Source organism: Elaeis guineensis, chromosome 2 (assembly GCF_000442705.2).
Source record: "Elaeis guineensis isolate ETL-2024a chromosome 2, EG11, whole genome shotgun sequence".
In the NCBI taxonomy this organism is placed as follows: Eukaryota; Viridiplantae; Streptophyta; class Magnoliopsida; order Arecales; family Arecaceae; genus Elaeis; species Elaeis guineensis.
This window is the reverse complement of record NC_025994.2, coordinates 65,334,357-65,354,190: the sequence shown is the minus strand read 5'-3', so window position 1 is coordinate 65,354,190 and position 19,834 is coordinate 65,334,357. Positions and strand designations below refer to the sequence as shown.

The 19,834-nt window shown below is 44.5% G+C and overlaps 2 non-coding genes across 2 annotated transcripts; both read left to right on the top strand.

Moving 5' to 3' along the window:
- The first annotated feature begins 7,737 nt into the window (after positions 1–7,737).
- LOC114913036 (small nucleolar RNA SNOR75) lies at positions 7,738–7,829 on the top strand. Its single transcript, XR_003799060.1, has one exon. It is a non-coding gene; the product is annotated as a small nucleolar RNA SNOR75 (small nucleolar RNA).
- Positions 7,830–7,950: 121 nt separating this feature from the next.
- LOC114913035 (small nucleolar RNA Z105) lies at positions 7,951–8,025 on the top strand. Its single transcript, XR_003799059.1, has one exon. It is a non-coding gene; the product is annotated as a small nucleolar RNA Z105 (small nucleolar RNA).
- Positions 8,026–19,834: the final 11,809 nt, after the last annotated feature.

The window sequence follows — 19,834 nt, the reverse complement described above, 5'->3', positions numbered from 1 at the left end:
TCTAATTAATTAACATGAATTTACCCTACACTAGGAACTAAATATGATATATAGCATACATTCATTTAAATTTAAAATTCAAATTCGAACAGTAAACACTTTACTGTAATGTGTTCAGAACACAATACTTTTGTGCGGGTAGTAGATCGTCGCAATCTGATCACCGTCAGAAGAGTCTGATCGTCGTGATACAGCCACACAGTATGTCTGACCTCTGTGGATCATCCACACGAAGCTCTCGGTCTGATCGACTCCTCACGAGTGCTAGCTCGTTGTAGAGCCCTTTTGACGGCCGATGCTAATCGAACTTCTTCGATCGATGTCTGTCGATTTTTCGGATGCTCTGGATCGTCAACAGATGTGCTTGAGAGGATGTTGAAGATCTCTCTGAGATTTTATGGGCTCACGACACTCGTAGCTCACTTTCTCACTTCCCGAACCCCAGGTAAAACTCTAGGAAACTACCAAAATCTTGCACCCACTTTTCTTTCTTTTCTTTTTTTTTCTCTTGGAAGGATATGGACTTCCTTCTCACGCACAAGACTTCTCACGCCCCAAAATTTTTCTCCAAAAATCTTCTTCTTTGCACGCCCCACTCTTCTCCTCCTTTTATAACAACGTCAAACGTCTTATCCAAAAGAAAGGATAAAGATGAGTAATTGCACATTTGAATTCAAATCAAATTTTGAATTCAAATGGACACCAACTGATCCCTTATCCACTAAAGGCATGAGGTGTGGCTTAAATTATGCATGGAGTGATTTCATGAGAAACCTTTTCTCATGTAATAAATGGGGCGTAAAAAAAGGGATAAGGTGCAAAGATTGATTGCCCATTCAAATTCAAACTTTATTTTGAATTTGAATGGCCAATCAATCATCCTTATCCATTCATATGGCACATTAAAGTGGGGCATGGAGAGGGCTTGGTGTGAGGAAATAATTTATGAGAAGTTCCTTCTCATGAATTCAAATGGGTGCAATGGAAGTAAGGTGGTGCATGGAGATTGGGTCAAGGTGGTTTAATTATATAAACCAACCTAATTGAACCAAATAATTGAGGTCCAATTAGACTAATTTAAATCCAACTAAATTAGGCTTAATTAGGCTCAATAAAATCCTAATCAAATCAGGAATTGACTAAGCCCAATCCCTGATCAAATCAGGGACCAAACCATCTCGACGATTAGGTCAACTCTTAACCTAATCGGGTCAAACCCAACTGAATCTAATTCAATTGGACTTGATCCAAAAATAATTACTCAATCAAATTGAGTTAATTAGCGATCAAATCACTAATTAAACCTCTCATAAATACTGAGTCCAAATCCGATGGGCAATCGAATATCAGAATTCATCGATATGTAACCCTGATCGAAAAATCCCAACCAGTGGGACTCTTGACTCCGGTACCCATAATGTGTGGAACTCATGATCAGAGAATCCTAATTCTCATCACTGAGTCTCAAACATGAAAGATTCTACACCAGCCATCAGATCAGATAGGAACCTCTAATGTGTGTGACCCCGCAGGTTCGAACCTAAGCTGGTAGCACAGGAATCAATTCCTGTACTAATCGAAGTGACCATCTAGCAATGGTACCCGACGTCTGGATAGGTCGAAGAGTCGCAATCGCACTTAGAACCTACATGAATATGGTTACTGTATAATTTATCCTTTTGACCCCTGTGTTTATGATGACTCAGGGTTAAACTGTCAACCCTGATCAGATCATCCGAATCGTGCTCAACTCAAACAGTCTTATGACTTCTCACAAAGAATACCCTGACCAAGATTTTGCTAAATTGAAACACGACTGTACACAGCTCCTAAACTAGAGTGGTCAATCCCATCTTGACACACGCACCGACAAGTCAAGTACTTGACTACACCCAGCAGCCTTCCGTCACTGAATTAAAAATTCAGGTAGTCCAGTGCCTAAGTGCAGTGAGTTGCTTGCAAGTCACCGTGGCGGTTTCAGGTCGGAGGGATATTTATACCCATATTCCATCGGAGTAAATCTTGACAGCAGAAATAGCTCCGGAGTCGGTCACGTTCAATGCAGATGTACCCTTATATCTCACCTGTATGCCATACCAGTGTCTCCACACTCATTGGTTAAGAGGACAACCAACCTATATGGCATACAACGATCTATACTTGATAAACGTTGTCGTCGTTGGTAACAACGTATCATTTGGTCGCGAACAGATTTAAGGACTAAACAACAAATCCTCTTTTGTCAAGTCTAAATAGTCCTAAGGACTTCACCACAACATAGGAGTTCATTAGAAGATGAAACATTTTGTGATGAAAAATATCAAAATAGTTTTTATTAATTCATAATTCATGTACAAATACAAAAATGAGCACAACCGTCAATAGGCTGACGATTGGCTTTGGGACACTATTCCCAACACAAGCATCATTTGTGCACTTGGTGTTATTTCCCATTGAATGCTTTTACTCCCATCTCACATGACCTAAAATTTTTGTATAAGTACAGTTCTAATCCACTCTATCATTGTGAGTATTGGCTTATCCATTGCCTTTAATATGTGGTAATTAAAAGACATAAAGATTATTCACTATCTGATCTACCTTGCACTTTGTGCAAAATGTGTCTTACCCATATCTCTTTTGTGCCAGCTATATAGTCATAACTTATCTTAGATTTAATTTTCAGCTTCTCCATTGCCATAATAAATCCAAATTACATATATACATCCATCCATAGGTCATCTTTCAAAGCTTTACCCTTTGTGTCCTCTATCCCTGAAGTTAGCATACATATACTGCATGCAAATTCTCTACTCTATTATTGGTATTATACTATCAAAAGTCTTTATCAAATCCTACAACATAATAAGAAAAATTAGAAGATATTCATATAATAAACAATAAATACTAAAGTCTACTGCATGTCTTCTATCTTTTTAACATAAAAACCCATCCATATTACTCCACTAGGCCAATATAATCCAACAAGCAATCAAGAAAGAACTTCTATGAGCTTTTTGTTTCATCTTTAACAATTGCATATGTGAGAGGAAAGAAATTGTTATTGCCATCATTTCCTGCTATACTTAGAATTTGTCTATTAAATTCATTCTTTATGAAGCATCTACCCAAACTTATAAAGGGCCTACAACCTCCTAAGAATCTCTACTTCTATGCTAATAGATATATGAATATTCTTTGAAATTTATGATGCAATGACCTCTCAAGCCACTCAACAATTATCTTTATCCAACTATTTGGGTTATGCTTTTTTAACATCTCGACATAGTCCCAAACTCTAGTGTATTGCTCTATGTTATCTCCATGTACATTCTCTATGGCTGGCTTCTTTACTCTATAGATTATATGCCTACTCACATCTATATGATACTCTCTTCTTAGTCCTGGAAAGCTTTGATTTTTCTAGTTAGAATTAGACCTCAAGTTCTTCATATACTTTTTGCTTAACCACTTTGCTGTGACTTATTTGTTCATAAAAGTTCTTCTATGATTATGAACTTGATGAAAAATCTTAATTTGAAAAAATATCTCTTTAAACATATTAGAAGCATGAAACCTCCACCTACATCTCGTCTTGCACTCAATAATTACTCTGATCTTCTCATTCCTGATAAATACTATATCCCTATCATCCTTGATAGTGAAATTTTTTAATGTTTCTCTATACTGATACACATCTTTGAACAATAACCTCATATATAATTGAGGATCATCCATAATTTTTGGATCAAATTTAATATCTTTGGATCTCCTAGAGGTACCATCATCTGAAGGTGGTGGACTATACAACTCTTTAGTTAGGGCTTCCTTAATATTTTCATCTACATCTATCCTGGGTTCTTTACTCTTATTTTCCTTGACTTTACTATCTATCCCAATGTTAGAACCAACTGAAGGTGGTTTATCTATGTACTTAGCCCTTTCATCAAATAGATCCTCATTCTCATTTGATTTTTTAGTGAAGTGTATCCGGTAGTCATCAAATTATTCAGCCTCCTCACTATCTTCTTCAGTGTCTATATCACTCCCTGCATCTTTTTCAGATACCTTATCAGTTAGTTCTTCATCTTCCTTCTCACTTTCTTCTTTTTGCTTGTCACTTTCTTCTTGTTCATTGTCATAGAAACCTTCCATCCTAGGTAGGTCCCTATCAATTACACTAGAATTTTGAGTTATTGCTGATTGTTCTACTTGGCTTTGACTAATAGATTGAGTAGATTGTACATAGATATCAATCCACTTCTTATCTTCATGACTAGCTAATATATCCATACAATCCTTATCATTCCTAATAGGCCCCATACCAATTTGAATTGGTCTATGGTAATAAGTAAAAGAGCTGATCCCCCTTTACATAATCAAAATTTTTTACAATATCCTCAATCTCAAAATAAGAAATATAATCTCTATCAAAATCATAGTAAAATTCTAACTTTCCATCGAATGTACCTCTTACGAGACCTTTTAATAAACTTTCCTCTATAATGCACTCAGAAAGAGACTACATTAGAATCTGATATATCTACATTGAAGACCAAAAAAATACATAAATATATGATATAAAAAATAACAGAACACAAGACACCATGTAATGAAGGTTATCTATGGTGTGGAAATATGGACCATAATGCCATAACAATAAGCAAAAATAATAAGATAAACAATATAGATAAAGTACTAACTGAATATTATAAAATGCCACTATGCCCATAGTGTCTACAGTGAGCATATTACCCACTAACTTGAACATCCATAATTTCTATATTACAAAATCATGTGCAATAACAATCAAAGATATACAAAAAAACCAAAAACAAAATATGCAAATTAATAGAAGGATGCGGATAAAAAAACCCAATTTATAAACCCTAATTTTGATAAAATTATAAAAAAAATAAATAAAGCAAAACTAATGGAATAAGATTGAGATTCAAAAAATAGATATAAAAAAGAAGCATAACTCAAAGAAATCATTAGATTATTAAAGGACGATTCATTGGAATAGTAAAATTAGAAAAGCAAGCATACCTCAACAAAATCAAATATTTTTTGAATCAAATCGAGGTTGAGATTGGAGCACTCTCTTTTTATAGTTGTCCAAAACAACTCATGATGCAAAACACAAATAATGCAGCAGATATTTCGAAAGAAATTTGAGGGAAAGGCATTGATAGCGATGGAATGAATTTGGGAGAGGGTAAGAAAGATAGTTCGGATGATGGGGATAAGCATGTACAAGTCACATGCTAATATTTATCCATCTAAGTCCATCTACGTCAGCTTACATATAGCTCTTACCTTGATATATCATATCACTACCATCCTTAACTTTTTACGTAGGCACCAGCCATGAGGTCAGACTCAATTTCAATGGTTGAAAGGGGACATTACAACAATCTGCAAAGTGTATGATTGATATTGTTGAAATTGATGTTGTATGAGATATTTGCAAATCGGGATAAAATGAAGGGGTTTTTTACTTTTTACTCTATCTTTTATCTACAAGTGGTTAAGTCGGATCATCAATGTAAAATAACAAGTTTGCGACTATTTCTTTGTAAAAAATTGTTTTACTTTTGTTTTTTTTCAAAAATAATTTGTTTCGTTTAGTTATTTAAAATTTGAAAATTTTCCTCCTTCAAATAATATACTGATTGATCTGTGATATCTTTTTTTTTAAGATTATAAGAGACTAATTTTTATTTTCTATATAGAGGGTTATGGGATTAACCAATTCCGCTTGGATCGAGTCACAAGAATTGAGAGCTGATATATTGGTAAATAGATGGCTGACAAAAATATGACCTAATCCATCAATCCAATCCATATTTGACTCATAATTAAATTTGGGTTTGATCTAAATAGGCTCGAGCCATAAATGAATTGATCCATTTAATCTATTTATTATTTGGATCGAATTTAGATTCTGATTTTTTGACCCATTTAATCCATTTAACTTATTTATTAAATGGATCCGATCGGATTAGATACCTATTTAATATCTATCCCATTTAAAATAAAGCTGCTTGGAATAGTTGAGTCCATTTAAAGTTGTAGAAGGAAGAATAATGCCATTCTCAATATTATGGCAAACAATAAGGCTTTCATTATCGATACTTTAAAGTTTAAAATTTGAAACTTAGCACCACCGGTCCAACCCAAATACCAGAGCCACACCTAGCAATCCACATAGTCAATAACACTCCAATGTCTTCTAAAGCACTAAATTCCATCCAATATCATATCTATCACTCCTTTCCCTTGCTTTCTTGCTCTCACTACATAGAAAAAAGAAGAATAAGGAGAACTTCCAAAACCATATGTTCTCTTTATCTTTGCTTAGGATCTAACTCGGGGAGGATGATGGTGCGATCCGAGGAGGGGACAGGGCATGTGAACCTCCTGCCATCGAGATGCGGTACCCCAAGGGATAGTGGATCCTCTTGGACCTCATCTCCACCTCTTTCGCTGTTGTGCTCATTTTATTCATCCTCGTCTACACATCCCTCGATGACTCTCTTACTGCCTCCAACTGTCGTGCCCTCACCAGCTCCTCCTCCTTATCTAATGTGCTCCAATATGACTACCTCATCCCTCGATGCCCCCCACCCCTCGACGGCCATTGCACAGTCATCGATTCCTATCCTCCCACCACATGCCCTACGAGGACCCCTACTGTAATAGCCAACTCAGCAACCGCATGAATCTCTATCATGAGACTGCCCCCCATCCATGAAGTCTCTTCTCTACATCATCCCCCCACCGAGGGGTACTGTTACTCATCCCCTGACGGAAAAGCCTTCACAAGGTATTTCTTTTTTATCAATTTATGATAAAAAAGAATTCTTGTTATGGTCATATGGTTCTTAATTTCGATCATGATAATAATGTCTCAATTATTGGCCAAGTTCTTTAATTTTGATATGATAATCAGAAATGTCTTGCTAACTCATGTAATTATAGTTAATCTTATTTTTCTTTTAATGAAGTAATTATCTTTATGGTGTTAGGTTTAGAAAATTTTGGAAGAATTTTGACTTCCGAGTTAAATAGATAAAACAGATTGGATCAGGTTTGATAAATAGATATCTATTTAATAAATAGATTAAATAGATCAGATCCGATAATCTATCTATTAAATAGTGTACAATCAAGTTTCAAAATATGATCTATTTAATAAATAGATCAGATTCAAATTTAAACTTTTTAATCTGATCTATATCTGAATCAATCCATTTATGATTTGATTTAATCTAATTGTCACTCCTAATAAACATGGTTCGTTCAGACTCAATTCACTGTCCGATCGACCAATTGCCATTGCTACCAAGCTTTGATTCGCGATGCACAATGCACAGTTGTGGGCCGGTTCGATGGCAACTCCAACCGTCAGGGGCATTTCCGTAAATCTATGAGCATTGGGCGAAACCGTGACCTAACCCTAGAATTAGAGCGCTCGCCCTATAAATTGCCGTCCCTCTCTAACCCCTCCCTCAGTCGGACGGTCGTCCGTCGCCCCCCGTCTCCTCCTCTTCCCTCCCCCCTTTCTCTTATTTCGAATTCGGAGCGCTTATCGATGGATTTCTCCATTTCCTGAGTGATCGTTCCTAATCTTTTGAGCCCTCCCTTTCTTTTTTCGTGTGTGTGTGTTTTTTAAGCTGTTGCAAAGTTTTAGAGTAGGTAATCTGATGGTCTAAATTTTGTGGCCGTGGGGTTTCTCAGTGATGAGCAAAGTAAATATAGATGACGAGTCCGATCATTCCATTCAAATCATCATGAGGACGAATCGAGGCATTTGTCTGAGAGATATCCCCATCGACTATTTACGTCTGCTTTTGATTGTTTTTCGCCACAGTTCTTTAATAAAGAAATCTTGTTTTAATCCTTTTGATTTCAATAAAAATCTTAGTTTGTTTTCTGCTTAAGAAGTTGGCATAATGATGAAACTATTTTTTCTGAGATTTTTTTCACAGATGAGTGAAATAATCCTCCTACTCATTCTGAATGCCAATTAGATATTAATTCCCAAGATCAAAAAAAAAGAAGAAGTCTTTCTATGATTTTCTTTATCTGATCTTGTCATTACTTTTTATTTTATAGAAAGAGTGCGGATAATTGGGGTTATCCTTTCAGAGATCGGGCATCAATTCAATTGGTAGTCTCTGGTCCGCTGCTCCATTTTAGTCGTCAGAATTTTTAAGGTTATTATTTTCTTTCTTTTCCTTTTACATGATTTGGCTGGAGAGGTCTTTCTCAAACTTGCCCGTGACCAGGATGGTCGACATGCGTGCCTACGTGCGAAATTGTTGGGAGTAGAAATAGAGGTTAAACGTTTCGCTTATTTTTATTTTTTAAATTGGAATTTGATTTCAAAGCTTTCTTTCTTTCTTTCTTTTTTCTTTTTTTCTTTTTTTTTCTTTTTTTTGTTGTTGTTGTTGTGGTGGGAGTAGAATTTCATTGATTCATCGAGTAAAAGGTACGAGCATAAAGAACCAAAAGGCCTGAGTACAATGAACCCAAAATAACATACACGAGTGACGACATCATATGGAATGAATTTGTACTGGAAAAAAGAAAGACCACTGTGATATATTACAAAACCAGAGTACTAGCAGACTACATAACAGAGAGAACCCCTGTAGCTGATAGGCTAATGAAGTCAGTTGATCCCTTGTAGACGAAGTCAGTTGACCACCATAAAGAAGCGAATCCAGATACAAAAGCAGGCAGCATGAGATGATAACAAAGTATTGAATATCTGTTAAGTAAATATAATAGGAGAAGATGTCACATCTAAGTAGTTATGAAGCAGAGGCGTATCAGCAACAATAGAAGAGTTCGATGCATTTGAAAATAATGGCATTGATGAATACAGCAGGTATTGCAGCCTGTGCTTAATGAAGTCACAGAACCGGAGAAAAGCAATGGGAAACATCCAGCCCATGCATAGATAATATGGAACATGAGTAAGTGAAGCTTGTGGCAAGGCAACATCCATGCATTAGTCCGAGAAAGTTGTAATCTATAGCAGTTGTACATATTGTTTGAATAAGTCGGCATCAAATTGAGGAGGATCCACAACATATAGAAGTGAAAATTACAGAAGACAATATGAAGAGCACTGAAGATTCAGTATATCTTGGACATTGTGGGAAAAAGGTTACTGCACTTCTTTGTCCCAATAGTAGTGCACAAAAGAAACTTACATGCCTTAGACTATATGAGAGAGGTGAAGAAATAGGGGATGCAAGCATGTCTGATGCCAACTGAGATCTGCCGACATGAAGATGGTTGGAGGTAATTGCATACTGTATACATCTACACCTTCATTTTCCAGTATGTATCCAACATGAACAGCATTTTCATGATACTCAGTATGAAGAATTTGCCCATTGTGTAGAACAAACTCCCTCCCTTGGCCATAGGGACCATACATATTCAAGAATTTTATAGAGAATTGCAGATGACTGATTGATTTGTTTCGTTTAGTTATTTGAAATTTGAAATTTTTCCTCCTTCAAATAATGTACTGATTGATCTGTGATATCTTTTTTTTTAAGATTATAAGAGGCTAATTTTCATTTTCTATATAGAGGGTTATGGAATCAACCAATTCCACTTGGATCGAGTCATAGGAATTGAGAGCCGATATATTGGTAAATAGATGGCTGACAAAAATATGACCCAATCCATCAATCTAATCCATATTTGACTCCTCATAATTAAATTTGGGTTTGATCTAAATAGGCTCGAGCCATAAATGAATTGATCCATCTAATCTATTTATTATTTAGATTGAATTTAAATTCTGATTTTTTGACCCATTTAATCTATTTAACTTATTTATTAAATGGATCCGATCGGATTAGATACCTATTTAATATCTATCCCATTTAAAATAAAGCTGCTTGGAATAGTTGAGTTCATTTAAAGTTGTAGAAGAAAGAATAATGCCATTCTCAATATTATGGCAAACAATAAAACTTTCATTATCGATATTTTAAAGTTTAAAATTTGAAACTTAGCACTAGCGGTCCAACCCAAATACCAGTGCCACACCTACCGATCCACGTAGTCAATAACACTCCAATGTCTTCTAAAGCACTAAATCCCATCCAATATCGTATCTATCACCCCTTTCCCTTGCTCTCTCGCTCTCACTACATTGAAAAAAGAAGAATAAGAAGAGCTTCCAAAACCATATGTTCTCTCTATCTTTGCTTAAGATCTAACTCGGGGAGAATGATGGTGCAATCCGAGGAGGGGATAGGGCATTTGAACCTCCTGCCATCGAGATGCGGAATATCAAGGGATAGTGGATCCTCTTGGACCTTGTTGGGTATAAAATACTCACAGCCGAAGTCCTCAGCAGAATCAACTCCAGGAAGACTTCACCCGGACTCCTACGGAAGCCGGGTTTCGACGCCAACATCAACCGCCGGTAAGATTCATCCGGACTCCTACGGGAGCCGGACTTCGCCTTTAACTTTAATTACAGGAAACTTCGCCCGGACTCCTACGGGAGCCGGGCTCCGTCCTCAACATCGACTGCTGGTAAGCCTTGTCCGGACTCCTACGGGAGCCGAACTTCGTCTTTAACCTTAATTGCAGGAAACTCCACCCGGACTCCTACGGGAGCCGGGCTTCGTCCTCGACTCCAACGGCTGCAAACAGACTTCGTCCGGACTCCTACGGGAGCTGGACTCCGCCAACAACTTCAACCGCGAGTAGACTCCGCCCGGACTCCTACGGGAGCCGGGCTCCGTCCTCAACATCGACTGCTGGTAAGCCTTGTCCGGACTCCTACGGGAGCCAAACTTCGTCTTTAACTTTAATTGCAGGAAGACTCCACTCGGACTCCTATGGGAGCCGGGTTTCGTCCTCGACTCCAACGGCTACAAACAGGCTTCGTCCGGACTCCTACGGGAGCCGGACTCCGCCAACAACTTCAATCGCGAGTAGACTCCGTCCGAACTCCTACAGGAGCCGGGCTCCATCCTCAACATCGACTGCTGGTAAGCCTTGTCCGGACTCCTACGGGAGCCGAACTTCGTCTTTAACTTTAATTGCAGGAAGACTCCACCCGGACTCCTATGGGAGCCGGGTTTCGTCCTCGACTCCAACGGCTACAAACAGGCTTCGTCCGGACTCCTACGGGAGCCGGACTCCGCCAACAACTTCAACCGCGAGTAGACTCCGCCCGAACTCCTACGGGAGCCGGGCTCCGTCCTCAACATCGATTGCTGGTAAGCCTTGTCCGGACTCCTACGGGAGCCGAACTTCGTCTTTAACTTTAATTGCAGGAAGACTCCACCCGGACTCCTACGGGAGCCGGGCTTCGTCCTCGACTCCAACGGCTGCAAACAGACTTCGTCCAGACTCCTACGGGAGTCGGACTCCGCCAACAACTTCAACCGCGAGTAGACTCCGCCCGAACTCCTACGGGAGCCGGGCTCCGTCCTCAACATCGACTGCTGGTAAGTCTTGTCCGGACTCCTACGGGAGCCGAACTTCGTCTTTAACTTTAATTGCAGGAAGACTCCACCAGGACTCCTACGGGAGCCGGGCTTCGTCCTCGACTCCAACGGCTGCAAACAGACTTCGTCCGGACTCCTACGGGAGCCGGACTCCCCAACAACTTCAACCGCGAGTAGACTCCGCCCGGACTCCTACGGGAGCCGGGCTCCGTCCTCAACATCAGCTGCCGGTAAGCCTTGTCCGGACTCCTACAGGAGCCGGACTTCGCCTTTAACTTTAATTGCAGGAAGACTCCGCCCGGACTCCTACGGGAGCCGGGCTTCGTCCTCGGCCCCAACGACTGCAGACAGACATCGTCCGGACTCCTACGGGAGCCGGACTCCGCCCACGACTTCAACTGCAGGCCACAGTAACGGCCACGATTCTGCCCCACTCCCTGCGGCGGGCCCTACGCGGCTCCATTACTCCCTGGCAGGCCACAGTAACGGACAACACTGCTCCACTCCCTGCGGCGGGCCCTACGCGGCTCCATTACTCCCTGACAGGCCGTATTAACGGCCACAATTCTGCTCCACTCTCCGCGGCGAATCCTGTGCGACCCACCACTCCATGACGAGTCACGACAGCGAACATCACTCCACTCCCCGTAACTGACTCCACGTGGCACACCCCGGTGATAGCCACGGGTCCACTCCACTACTCTTCGCAGCAAACTCCGCCTGACCCTGGGCAGCTCACTGCCAGACGGTTACGGATGTCGCTATCAGACTACTGCCCCCTCCGTCTATAAAAGGGGACCCCAAATACGTTATTCTATAAGCTCTAATCTTTCATCCAAAAACTCTGCTAAATTCTCCGTTCGAGCACTCCATTCTTGTTGAGGCAGAGAACTGACTTGAGCGTCGGAGGGTCTTGCCGGAGCAACCCCACCTCCGGTTTAGACTTCTTTTGCAGGTCCCGACGGCGACCGCGACTTCCCCCACTCCAGCTTCTCCGGCGCAAGCGAATTTTTGCACCAACAGGATTGGCGCTAGAGGAAGGGGGCCTGAACCTTCGCAGTACCCTTGTTCTTAAAGGAGCGCTCAATGGATCCACCTCCGGTCACCTTATCCGGCACCCACTCCTCCTTTCACACAACTACCTCCGACTATGGTCGCCGACAAGGAGCGACCGGACGAGCGGCCTCTATCGGATCCCGTCAACACCATTTCGGGGGGATCCCAGCGGGAGGCAACCAACATACCAGCTGTATCCCCCAAGAGGCAAAAAGTTGAAGAACCCATAACCTTTACCGAAGAAGACACCCAGGGAGTCCAATTCCCTCATAACGATGCGGTCGTAGTTTTCTTGAATATAGCAAATTACGACGTCCGTCGCATTCTTGTCGACAACGGAAGTTCGGCCGACATCTTGTTCTACGACGCCTTTTCAAGAATGTCTGCTCTTGGCAGTCATCTGAGGCCGATTTGCTCCCCCCTGGTGGGGTTTACCGGTGACGCCGTTCCGACGGAAGGAATGATAGCTTTGATTGTGACCGCGGGTCAATATCCAAAGCAATCCAGGGCTCTGGTGAATTTCTTGGTGGTGAAGGCACCATCCGCCTACAATGTAATCCTTGGCCGACCCGGCCTCAATGCCCTCCGAGCTGTCGTTTCGACCTACCATTTGAAGTTGAAGTTCCCCACCAACCAGGGGATCGAAGAGGTCCGGGGAGATCAGGCCCTGGCCAGACACTGCTACAACATCGCTTTGCAAAGAAGCGATCAGGCTGACCCCTGTCCCGTCGATGGGCTAGATGCTCGCGATGACCTCACCGAAGAAATGGACGGCCCAATCGAAGACCTGGTACCAATCCCTTTGAATGATGGGAACGCGGAGCATGTGGCGCTAATCGGCTCCAACCTGGGGGAGGAGGTGCGGACGCGTCTTATTAACTTTCTATGGAGGAATGCGGACGTTTTCGCTTGGGTTCCAGCAGACATGCCGGGGATTGACACAGAAGTCATGGAGCATCATCTGGCCGTCGATCCAAAGCATCGACCGACGAAAAAAAAAATCCGGAGAGGCAGAAGGCAATAGCTGAGGAAGTGGATAAGCTCCTCAAGGCCAGATTCATTAAGGAAGTCAATTATCCTGATTGAATTTCCAATGTTGTTCTGGTCAAAAAAGCAAACGGCAAGTGGAGGATGTGCATAGACTTCAAAAAGCTGAATAAGACTTGTCCAAAGGACAGCTACCCCCTTCCCAGAATCGACCAACTGGTGGACGCGACCTCAGGCCATGAGCTCCTCACCTTTATGGACGCGTTCTCCGGCTATAATCAAATTAGAATAGCATCTGAAGATGAAGAAAAGACAGCTTTCATCACTAATCGCGGCCTTTACTGTTACAGGGTCATGCCTTTCAGCCTCAAGAATGCGGGCGCAACCTACCAACGGTTGGTGAACAAAATCTTTAAAGAGCAGATCGGCCGAAACATGGAGGTCTATGTGGACGATATGCTCGTAAAAAGCAAGTCTTCCAAAATCATGTCGCCGACCTCGAAGAGACCTTTGACGCTCTCTGAAAGTATAAAATGAAGCTGAACCCAACTAAATGCGCTTTCGGAGTAACTTCAGGGAAGTTCCTGGGCTTCATGGTATCGAGGCGCGGGATTGAGGCCAATCCAGAGAAAATTCACGTCATCCAGGAGATGACCGCCCCAAAGTCGATCAAAGAGGTTCAGCGCCTCACAGGGAGGATAGCGGCTCTTAATCGCTTCGTCGCAAGGTCGGCCGAACGGTGCTTGCCCTTTTTTCAAACCCTCAAGCAGCCGAAGAACTTCTGCTGGACCTCTGAGTGCCAACAGGCGTTCGATGAGTTAAGGAGTTACCTTAGCTCACCCCCGCTGTTGGCAAAGCCTGAACCTGGGGAGGATCTGTTTTTATACCTAGCGGTCTCTCCCATGGCCCTCGCGGCCGTCCTTGTCAAAGAAGAAGCGAAAGTCCAGCGACCAGTCTACTACATTAGCCCGCGCTGAGGGACGCAGAGACCAGGTACACCAAATTAGAAAAACTGACCTACGCCTTGTTGATTGCAGCTCGGAGGCTCCGACCCTACTTTCAAGGGCACACCGTGACGCTACTCACCGATCAACCGATCAAGGCGGTTTTACACCGGGCTGACACCTCCGGAAGAATGGCAAAATGGGCAATCGAGCTCACAAAATTCGACATCAACTACAGACCTAGACCAGCAGTAAAGGCCCAAATACTGACAGATTTCATAGTAGAGTGCACCATCCCAGAGGAGGTCGAACCTGAGCAAAGCAAAGTTGACGACCTGAAGTCTCAACCAAACTCCCCCAACGAAGAGGCCAATCCCTCCGATCACTTTTGGATCCTCTATGTGGACGGATCTTCCAACATGTCGGGCGCAGGTGCAGGCTGATCTTGGTCAGTCCGGAGGGAGTCATAGCTGAGTATGCTCTGCGTTTTGAGTTCCCCGCAACAAACAATGGAGCGGAATATGAAGCTCTGATCGCAGGACTAAGGATCGCCAGAGAGCTGGGAATAAGTCAGCTCCGGGTGCACAGTGACTCTCAACTGGTGGTGGGGCAAGTCAATGGAAGTTATGAAGCACGGGAGGACAGTATGGTCAGATACCTTGAGAAGGTAAAGGAGCTCACCCCCGCCTTCAGCAGCTTCAACATTAGACAGATTCCCAGGCTGGAGAATACCAGGGCCATCTTCTTCCAAGCTGGCGACATCGGCTCCGGCCGAATTGCCCAGAGGCGTCCTCTTCGAAGTTCTAAAACACCCGAGTGCAGAAGAATCGCGGCCCGTAATGGAGATCGACCACGAGCCCAGCTGGGTCGACCCGCTAATAACCTATCTTAAGGATGGAGTTCTCCCCCAGGATGCGAAGGAGGCTCGGAAGCTCCAAAATCAAGCCTCCCGGTACATCCTTTATGAGGGCAAATTGTACAAAAGATCATACTCCTTGCCCCTCTTGAAATGTCTCCGGCCCTCGAAAGCTGACTACGCCTTGTGAGAAGTATACGAGGGGATTTGCGGAAACATTTGGGGGCTAGATCTTTATCCCACAAACTGCTCCGTCAGGGATATTACTGACCAACGATGCATCGTGATTCGATTGAATATGTCAAAAAGTGTGATCGATGCAGAGTACGCCAGCATCCAGAGACAGCCACCACCGAACTCACACCCTTGAGTGCCCCATGGCCTTTTGCACAATGGGGGATGGATATCCTTGGCCCCTTTCCCATGGCGTCTGGACAAAGGAAGTTCCTCCTTGTAGCGATCGACTACTTCACCAAATGGGTTGAAGCCGAACCACTAGCGAAAATTACAGAAGCGAAAGTACAGGATTTCGTCTGGAAATCGATCGTGTGCAGGTTCGGTTTGCCTAGAACCCTAATCACTGATAATGGATGGCAATTCGCGGGAGCAAAATTCGTCGAATTCTGTGAAGATCTAAACATCTCCCACAACTTCACATCAGTAGCCCATCCCCAGGCGAACGGCGAAGCTGAGGTGACTAACAGAACCCTTTTGCAGGGGATTAAGACAAGGCTTGAAAAAGCAAAGGAAACTTAGGCGGACGAACTTTATCATGTGCTATGGGCATATCGAACTACCCAGAGGTTACCTACGGGGGAGACCCCCTTTGCTTTAGCCTTCGGTACGGAAGCCGTCATCCCAATCGAGCTTAAACTCCCATCGGCACGAGTCATGGCATTCGACGAACATCAAAATTCACAAAGTCTTAGGGCCAACCTCGACCTGCTGGAAAAAAGATGGGAGATCGCTCAGGTTCGAATGGCAGCCTACAGACAGAAAGTTGCTCGATATTACAACGTCCGGGTCAAGAACAAAGCCTTTAAAGCAAGAGATCTAGTACTTCGACGAGCTGCTGTCTCGCAACCTCAGGACCGAGGGAAACTCGCCCAAACTGGGAAGGACCGTATGAAATCACAGAAGTAGTCCGGCCAGGAACTTATTATCTTAAGAAACTCGGAGGAGCAGACCTCCCGCGACCGTGGAACTCAAAAAACTTATGGGTGTACTACCAATAACTTCATTTTAATTGAAAGTTGCATACCTGCATGTCTTTAAACAATTCGCACAAACCTTGTCAGAAGCGAAAGGGAAACGTCATCCCGACAAAGTCGAAGGTCCGGTTCCATTTAGACCGGATGGGGGGAGAGGCCCTACAACGCCCATATGAGCCCCCACAGCCCTGTTAGGGACAGGAGGAGAACCTCGCCCTAACTTGAGCAAAGTCGAAGGCCCGGTTCCATTTAGACCGGATGGGGGGAGAGGCCCTACAACGCCCATATGAGCCCCCACAGCCCTGTTAGGGACAGGAGGAGAACCTCGCCCTAACTTGAGCAAAGTCGAAGGCCCGATTCCATTTAGACCGGATGGGGGGAGAGGCCTTACAATGCCCATATGAGCCCCCACAGCCCTGTTAGGGACAGGAGGAGAATCTCGTCCTAACTTGAGCAAAGTCGAAGACCTGGTTCCATTTAGACCAGATGGGGGGAGAGGCCTTACAACGCCCATATGAGCCCCACAGCCCTGTTAGGGACAGGAGGATAACCTCGCCCTAACTTGAGCAAAGTCGAAGGCCCGATTTCATTTAGACCGGACGGGGAGGGTGTTGGGTATAAAATACTCACAGCCGAAGTCCTCAGCAGAATCAACTCCAGGAAGACTTCACCCGGACTCCTACGGAGCCGGGTTTCGTCGCCAACATCAACCGCGGTAAGATTCGTCCGGACTCCTACGGGAGCCGGACTTCGCCTTTCACTTTAATTGCAGGAAGACTCTGCCCGGACTCCTACGGGAGTCGGACTCCGTCCTCAACATCGACTGCTGGTAAGCCTTGTCCGGACTCCTACAGGAGCCGAACTTCATCTTTAACTTTAATTGCAGGAAGACTCCACCCGGACTCCTACGGGAGCCGGGTTTCGTCCTCGACTCCAACGGCTACAAACAGACTTCGTCCAGACTCCTACGGGAACCAGACTCCGCCAACAACTTCAACCGCGAGTAGACTCCGCCCGGACTCCTATGGGAGCTGGGCTCCATCCTCAACATCGACTGCTGGTAAGCCTTGTCCGGACTCCTACGGGAGCCAAACTTTGTCTTTAACTTTAATTGCAGGAAGACTCCACCCGGACTCCTACGGGAGTCGGGTTTCGTCCTCGACTCCAATGGCTGCAAACAGACTTCGTCCGGACTCCTACGGGAGCCGGACTCTGCCAACAACTTCAACCGCGAGTAGACTCCGCCCGGACTCTTACGGGAGCCAAACTTCACATCTGATTTTGATTGCAAGGAACTCCGCCCGGACTCCTACGGGAGCCGGGCTCCGCCCGTGACTCCAATCACAAGAGGGTTCCGTCCGGACTCCCACGGGAGCCGAACTTCGCTTTGACTTCAGCGAAGAAAAACTCCGAGCGAAAAGGAAAAAGGAAGGCAACGGACTATGACAGCTACGATTGGAAAACGGACAGCGATCGAGGTACAGAAAACTCTGTCACCGCAAGGACTGGGGCTCCCACAGGGAGTCCCAGCTTTTGAGGAAGTTTTCGACACAAAACAGGACAACCTACTTAAGGTGACAGAAGCTCGAATCCCCGAACTCAAGCCCTAGAAGGGACCCCAGGCCCGATTGGCCCCAAGCAAGCCTGCAGCCATTGACGGGAAAATGACAATCAAGTATCTTCGAACGGCGTAAAAGTCGAAAAGGAGCTCGGCAAATAACAATCCAACACGAATAAAAGAGATCGTCGACGACCTTGGGACGACGTGAAAAAGAAAAGAAGAAAAGAAGGAAGAGAGAAGAAAGAAGAATAAAGAAGTTCGACAGACGACTACTCGATACAAGATGCAGACGAGGTAACAAAATCTCCTTTTCATTTTTCAACTGACAGGATGTACGTTACAAGACCCGGTGGGCCAGAAAAAAAAATGTATACATCATTGCAAGTCTCGCGAACACGGTTTGGAAAGGATGCACCGGAGGCCGCTTCAAGCTGCAAACTTCTCTTCCCATTTCTATCCTTCCCAGCCGCGTCGTCCAGTACGTGTGATGGGCTCATCGGCTTTCGCCCCGCCTTGTTTCGCTCCACCTCCGAAGTCCCAACCTCAGGGGGAAAAGGATGGGATAGATTCCCGGGGACGGTAAGGGCAACGGCAGCGGTGACGAAGACCTGTTTAAGAAGAACCGGAGTCACCCTGGGGACAACGGTGGTGCCAGAAATATGCGTCATCATCGAATACTCCATGGTAGCCGCCGTCCAAAATGCTCCGGCAAGGTCGGCATGCGCTACTTCCACCGCCCCCGCAACAAGTTTTACTGCCCCACCGTCGACGTCGACCGCTTCTGGTCCCTCGGCCCCGACAGCATCAAGGATCCCGCCACAGCTTGTGACGACAGTTCTGCCCTCTTGACCGGTATCACCCCACCTTGCTACTTCGAAATCCTCGGGCAGAATACCTTTACCGGCGGCCCCCGTTATTGAACCCCTGTTGTTGAAGGAATTCTTCCTTATGCTCCCTTTGAAACGACGGAGATCCTCAGCGGCCACCTGATGACCGGCGAACTCACTGGCCGCTGTTCTCCTCCTCGCCTTCCTCCAAGCCCTATACATCCCTTCGAGGATGGCCTCCGGAGTGGAGGGCATGACGTGGGAACCCCTTAGAGAAAAATCGAGGGGCTGAAGACAGCGAGGGCTGGTGCGGAGGAAGTGGCTGAGTAGTTAGGCTCTCAGACGAAAGAAAGATGCTGTCCTTTCGACAGGATGGAGCCCCGAAGGAAGAGTAGGGGGTTTAAATAGCTAGCGGATCTTAGCACAGTTATGGCGACGGGTGTCCCTAGGCCAACTGGTGCATGCCACATGTCCCATGTGTCCCACTCACCGCTATCGAGGATTGACTGTTCGCAAATTTCTGTAGCGCAACGCTTGGGATCACGTTTCGGCGGGAGTTCCGAAAAGACTATTTAGGTCGCCCGATCCGAAAAGACTCCAGCACGCGCACATTTAAGGCCAAAATATCTAGGGGCGGCAGTGCGCAAGATTCGAGGGGACGATTTCGGCTGTGCCCATCTCTCTGTACTTCCTTCGTTCGAAATTCAAACTCGGAAGTAGGGGGACTGGTGTTGGGTATAAAATACTCACAGCCGAAGTCCTCAGCAGAATCAACTCCAGGAAGACTTCACCCGGACTCCTACGGGAGCCGGATTTCGTCGCCAACATCAACCGCCGGTAAGATTCGTCCGGACTCCTACGGGAGCCGGATTTCACCTTTAACTTTAATTACAG